The sequence below is a fragment of the Bos indicus x Bos taurus genome, chromosome 17 (assembly GCF_003369695.1).
Source record: "Bos indicus x Bos taurus breed Angus x Brahman F1 hybrid chromosome 17, Bos_hybrid_MaternalHap_v2.0, whole genome shotgun sequence".
Taxonomy (NCBI): Eukaryota; Metazoa; Chordata; class Mammalia; order Artiodactyla; family Bovidae; genus Bos; species Bos indicus x Bos taurus.
In genome coordinates, this window is record NC_040092.1 from 12,754,876 (window position 1) to 12,761,023 (window position 6,148).

The following is a 6,148-nucleotide window of genomic DNA, read 5'->3' on the forward strand; positions in this document are numbered from 1 at the left end:
TAAATCCTAGGTTACCACCTGCTCCAAGGGAAAACTGGGTATGTAAATGTGGTGGCAGAAACACACCCACACATTCCTACACACACAGGGTCAAAAGCTATAGGGCATATGGGATTTTTATCATTTCATCCCTTTGTCCAATCTGCTTCCTTGTAGCAGCCAGAGGATGACTTTAGAATCCAAAGTGTCTCATTATTCACCATCAAGCTGTATGTATTTCCGATAACTTTCCATTATTCTTATGAGAAAGACCAAATATTTTCCATAGACCCTCAAGGTCTTCTCTGGCTCAATTCATCTCAAGTTCTCAGTGATTTTTTTCCTGCTGTTGCCTTGTGGTAGACTGAACTATTGACCCAGAAACCTCCACACTCCTATATCCATGCTCTTTGCTTGTATTTTGGTGGTTTCCCTTAAGAATAAAGTTTCTTCCTAGACCTTGAGCTTTTGGTATGCTCATGTGACCTGCCCTGTCCAATCAGAATTGGGCAGAATTGACAGTGGGCAATGTCTCCACTTGTCATCTTGTGTGTCAGTGACTGAAGAACTTTCAGCTTCTGCTCCTTCAGGCTGACTCCACTCAGACTGAACGAACATGGATGGATCTGCCTGGACCCCAACCTGGGTTTGGGAGCTAAGCCCTGTCGGACGGGCAGCTTGAAGCTGAGAAGCCTAGCTGAGCCTAGTTAAGATCAGCCAACCTGAAAATCATGAAATACCAAGGCTTGTTGGTGATGCCAGTGAGATTTTTGTGGTTGCTTGTTTCACAGCAGTAGCTGACTGATACAAGATGCACAGCAGTCCTCCTTGCCAGACTTCTTGGCTACAGGCCCCTGGTGTTCCCCTCCTTATCACTTGAGTAACTCATGCTCATCCTTCAGATCTTAACTCAAAGCTAGCTTCTCTTGAGAAGCCTTTTCTGACCCTGCAGGTTAGGTACAAACCCTCTATTATATATCCTTCATGGCACTTATCAGAGTTGTACCTTTATGGGAACATTCAACTGTTATCTGACTTCTTCCCTAAAGTTCTATGAGCATAGAGAAAACCTTTTTTTTTTTTTTTAATTCACACTGTATCCCCTGTTCCTAGCACAGAGCCTTCCCAGGCATGTAGTAGATACTCAATACATTTTGTTGAATGAATCAATGGATAAAGGAGTTGAATACAATTTCTCCAGGTTAAAAATATTATAAGTTTAAGACAAACAGCTTATACAGTCTAAAAGACCAGCACAGAAGGAAAGAATAAAGACATGAAACAAAGAAAAAATTATACACAGCACATTAGCAAAGGTGACTGAAAATACGATTGGATTGGTTACATTCATTCATTCATTCATTCAGGTACTGGGCTTCCCTGACAGCTCAGTTGATAAAGAATCTGCCTGCAACGCAGGAGATCTGGGTTTGATCCCTGGGTTGGGAAGATCTCCTGAAGAAAGGCTACCCACTCCAGTATTCTGGCCTGGAGAATTCCATGGACTGTATAGTCCATGGGGTCACAAAGAGTCGGACACGACTGGGTGACTTTCACTTTCACTTTCATTCAGGTACATGCTAGACCCTGAGTGTCTGCTACACTGTCAGGGAATACTTCTAGAGTGAGTGATCCTTAGGCTGAGTCCCAAAGATTCTAGTGTCAGAACATGAAAAGCTGTGGAGATCTGAAGGAGAAAATGATGAACTCTGGGGCCATAGTGGAATGCTTTGCTTGAAGGAGACTTTTGAACTGGACCATGTAGGTGAGTCAAAGTCCCCACATCAGATTGGAGGGGAAAGGAGATGTTCAAGACAGAGGGAACAGCAGACAGAAAGGTGGATTGGGGCATGAAAAATTTTAGAGGATAGCAAATTGTTTAATCATCCACTTTCACCATCAAGGAAGTTGGTCCTGTCATCTACCTGTTTTATAGATCAGAAAACTAAGGCACAGAGAGGTTGAGTAACTTACCCAAGGTCACAAGAGGAGGAAGTGACAGTTTAGTGCAACAATCCCACAACAGCCTGTGGATCGCTGGGCTTAGCAGTTAGGGCGGTGTCCTCCTGAGCCAAAGCAAACCACAGAAGGTTTTACACAATGGAGCATGGTGGCCGGCAGAGGCACCAGTGGGAACTCGGTTAGGGACAGAAGCTCAGGGAATGCACTGGTTAAACTGAAACAAACAAAAAAAGGGGGCTCAGGACAGGAAGTGATGACTCAACCTAGTCTGAGGTCAATTTCACCAGTGTCAGAGCTCTGCTGGAAAGTTCTAAGAAGTGGGACAGGAGAGGTTGGCAGGTTGTAGGAGAAAATGAAAGGAACAGTGAGATGCTTGGGAAAAGATAAGGGGGATCTTAGTAAATATCTGGATGCTGGGGTAGAGAGAGGGGTATGGAGTGTTGGGGAGCCCAGTGATTTTTTTTATGCCCAGACCTCAGAGTAGGAGGGAAAATCCATTGGGAAAATCCATAACCTGGGGTTATGGAGTATGGGTGGGGAGAAGTCAGATGGAAAAGATAGAAGTATCAAAAGGAAGGGCTAATGGAACCATACGGGAGACATTCAAAAGTAATAAATCTGGCAGCCTGGATGGTATTTACCCAGAAATTCTGCAGAGGATGGTTAACTCTTAGAACTCTGCTCACCTGGGGTTGGAGCTGGAAGAGACCCACGAGGGCTTCCAATAAGAGGTCTGGATTAACCCAGAGGAGAATCGGATCTGAGAAGAGGTGTGTTTTTAGGCTGAGTGCCACCCAGGGAGTTCTTGGAGCTAGAAGGGAGCTCCAACTTGTGGGATACTGGGCTGGCAAAGGGGCTCCATCACCTCACCCTCTGGGGAACACTCTGCTGAAGAGTTAATCAGCCCGTGGGAAGGGAGAACCACAGGATATAATTTATTTACCTACTCCCCGCCGAAATCCTTCCCAGAAGACCGTGGAGGCTAATTCTCTGTAATTATATCTCCTGCGAGGTTCCGTAGGCTCTGAGACATGTTAACTCATTAGAGTTCATAGCACACCTAGGACAAAGGTGTGGGGAGAGGCAAAGACTGACCTCACCAGCCAGAAGGGGGAAACCGAGGCTCCCCGTGGGAGGAGCAAAATTAGAACTGTGATTCCCTGAGTCCCAAGGGAGGAGAGAAAGAGATCAGACACTGGGGCTTGAGTTCTATTTCTTTTTTTCTCTGTGTGATCTGGGGGAGGTCACTCAACCTCTCTGGGCCACGGTTTCCTGATCTGTAAAAGCAGAGAGCTGGGTGCCATGAGCTGTACGGTTCCTGACTCAAATGACCGTTTGCTTGGAAGTTTAACCTCCCTGAGTTATGAAGAAATAGCGTTGTTGTGTAATAACGAGGGTGGGTGTAGGTTAGACTGTAGGTTGAACTGCTGTGCTGTCCATTGTTCACCATTTGAACTATGGTGATGAATTCCTCACGGCCTTCAGAGGTTCATAAATCTGAGATGAGACTTTTCTGTGAACTGAAGCGACCAGTGAGGGACAGCAAAGTTGGGATGCCAGCCTGGGTGGAGGACTGGAAGAGGAACCGGTGGATTTCAAAGTTGCTTGCAAAAATCCCTCCCACAGTCCTTTGCACTGTGTTTTTTGCCACTTCTGCTCCAAGAAGCAGGAACTGTTTGCCCTCCCCTCTGGGCTGATCCCATGACTTGGTTTGACCAATAGGATGTGGCAAACATGATGCCTGCACACATCTGAGGGTGGGCCTTCCAAGAGTTTTGTTCTCACCGCGTTGGGGCCCAGCCGCCACGGAAAGAAGTTCCCACGAGACTTTTGAGAGCACTTGTGAAGGAGACAGCTTTTAGCTGTTGCTGCCAAGCTCCAGATATATGGAGGAGGCTGTCTTGGGGGACCTCACCCCCTCAGACTCTTCATCCCCAGCCCACCCACTGAAAATATTATGCCATGGTCCTTTGAAGCTATTACCTTTCTGGTGGTTTGTTTCAAAGCAATGAGTAACTGATCAGGATGGTTAATAGAGGTTTGGGTAATAGAGGTTTTTCTGGTTTCTAAAAAACCTGATTCTTCTGGCTGTTTGATCTAAACGCTGATGCCTCCTGCTCTTGATTCAGTTGCTGGAGACAATTGTAAGCCGTGTCCTTTCACCTCTGAGTTTCAACTTGCCTGAAAGCATAGAACAGCAACCCTGTAAGTTGTTCTTCAACCATGATGCAATCCTAGTGTGTTGATATAATTTTTTTTTTCTTGCTTCCTTACTGATTGGGTAAAAGAGAGGAATTTAGGTAAAGGAAGAGGGAAACTGGAGAAAGAGGATGAGAAAGAGACCAAGAATTTTCCACGTACCTACCTTGGTACTATATACGATGTGATTTGCTTTCCATCCGCTATCCTGTCCACCCAACAATCCTATGAGGTGGACGTCATTCCCATTGTGGTGCTGGTTTAGTTGGTAATTTGTTTCCGACCCCATGGGCATGTAGCCTGCCAGGCTTCTCTGTCCATAGATTTCCCTGGCAAGAATGGAGTGGGGAGCCATTTCCTTCTCCAGGGGATCCTCCCGACCCAGGGATTGAACCCGTGTCTCACGCATTGCAGGTGGATTCTTTGCTGCTGAGCCAGTGGGGAAGCCCCTATTCCCATTGTACAGATGAACAAATTGAGGCTCTGGGAAGTTAAGTGGCATGTCTGAGGCTTCCTAGTCAGGCTGTGACAGGCAGGATTTGATCTAAGGTCCTTTTGTAATAGATACAATGACCATATTTAGTCCGTTCTCTCCCTAGGTTGGGAAGATCCCCTGGAGAAGGAAACGGCAACCCACTCCAGTATCCTTGCCTGGAAAATTCCATGGACTGAGGAGCCTGGCAGGCTACAGTCCATGGGGTTGCAGAGTCAGACACGACTGAGTGACTTAACTTTCTAGCTTTTCTTTCTACGCTGGCCTGAGCTTGTCTGAAGAGAGCTGGAGGGAGGCAGTGCCTGAAGCCACGGAAGATCTTTTGACTTCTCCTTTAGCTTCACCTGAAACTGGCTTTGGAGAGACAACTGGAAACCAAGATCTCTTCCTTTGAGTTCCACCCCTGATTTCAGATCAGGCAAGGTCTTCATAGGAAACAGAACTCATCCCAGACAATTGAATTCAATTCAGTTCAGACATGGGCTATTTACGAGGGGCGGGGGGATGGGGAGCAAGGTTAAAGAAACACAGAGGGATGCTGAGGTTCTCAGGGGCTGGCCACAGTGGGAGCTGTCACCACCCTTAGGGCTGCAGGGGCCAGGGGGCGGTAGATGGAGCCAACGAGGGCTAGAACCATGGAGCTAGGCTTTCCAGCAGGAGCTCCGGTCACAGCGGGTCACTTTCAAGAAAGGGCAGGGAATAGATACCCAGACAGGACCTCTTAACCCACCTTCCCTCCTATCTCTACCAGTGCTGCCCAGAAGGCAGAGGGCAAGGAGCTGGCGTTGTATCTGCAGGGGACCTCCCTGGGTATGGGGCAGAGCAGAGAAGATGGAATGTGAATCTGTGCGTGTGGATGGGGTAGGGGGTACAGAATCAGCAGCACAGACCTGATCCCACCCCAGTCCTTTTTCACCCTCCAAATGGGGACACATTCAGTGACCTTGAGGCCGTTTTCTTCAAAGAAAGGGGACTCTTGGGTGCCTTTTAGTAGGTGTGCTGGGAATTTCCCGGAACGGTTGCATGCTCACCGAGCCCTGTACAAAACACTCTCTCCACCTGTCAGCACCCAGATAGGTTCAAGTGCGTCTCTGTCGCACTTGGAGAGGAATTTGGAGTGTGTGTGTCTTCCAGCCACTCTCCAGTCCCCCTTTAAGGGGAGTCTTATTTTAAAGATAGTGTTTATTGGCTTAATCTGTTGACTGTGTTGTTTCCCAGCTGTGTGACTTCAAGGATGTCAATGATGTCTCTAGGTCTCAGCCTTCTCATCTGTAAACTGGGTTACTAAGGAGCATTGAATAAGAATCTCTGTGGATAACACTTTGAACAATGCCAAGTGCCTATTAAGCACATAGAGGTTGGTAGTTCTTTTTCTTCTTTATCCTCTCCTCCTCTTCCTTCTTCTTCGTCACAGAGGACAGTGTGTATCAGGGAAAACAACAGAGAAGCCCTATCATGGATATTCTTTCACCAGGTTGGAAAAGCACAAAATAAAAAATAAGGGAGTTCATAAAT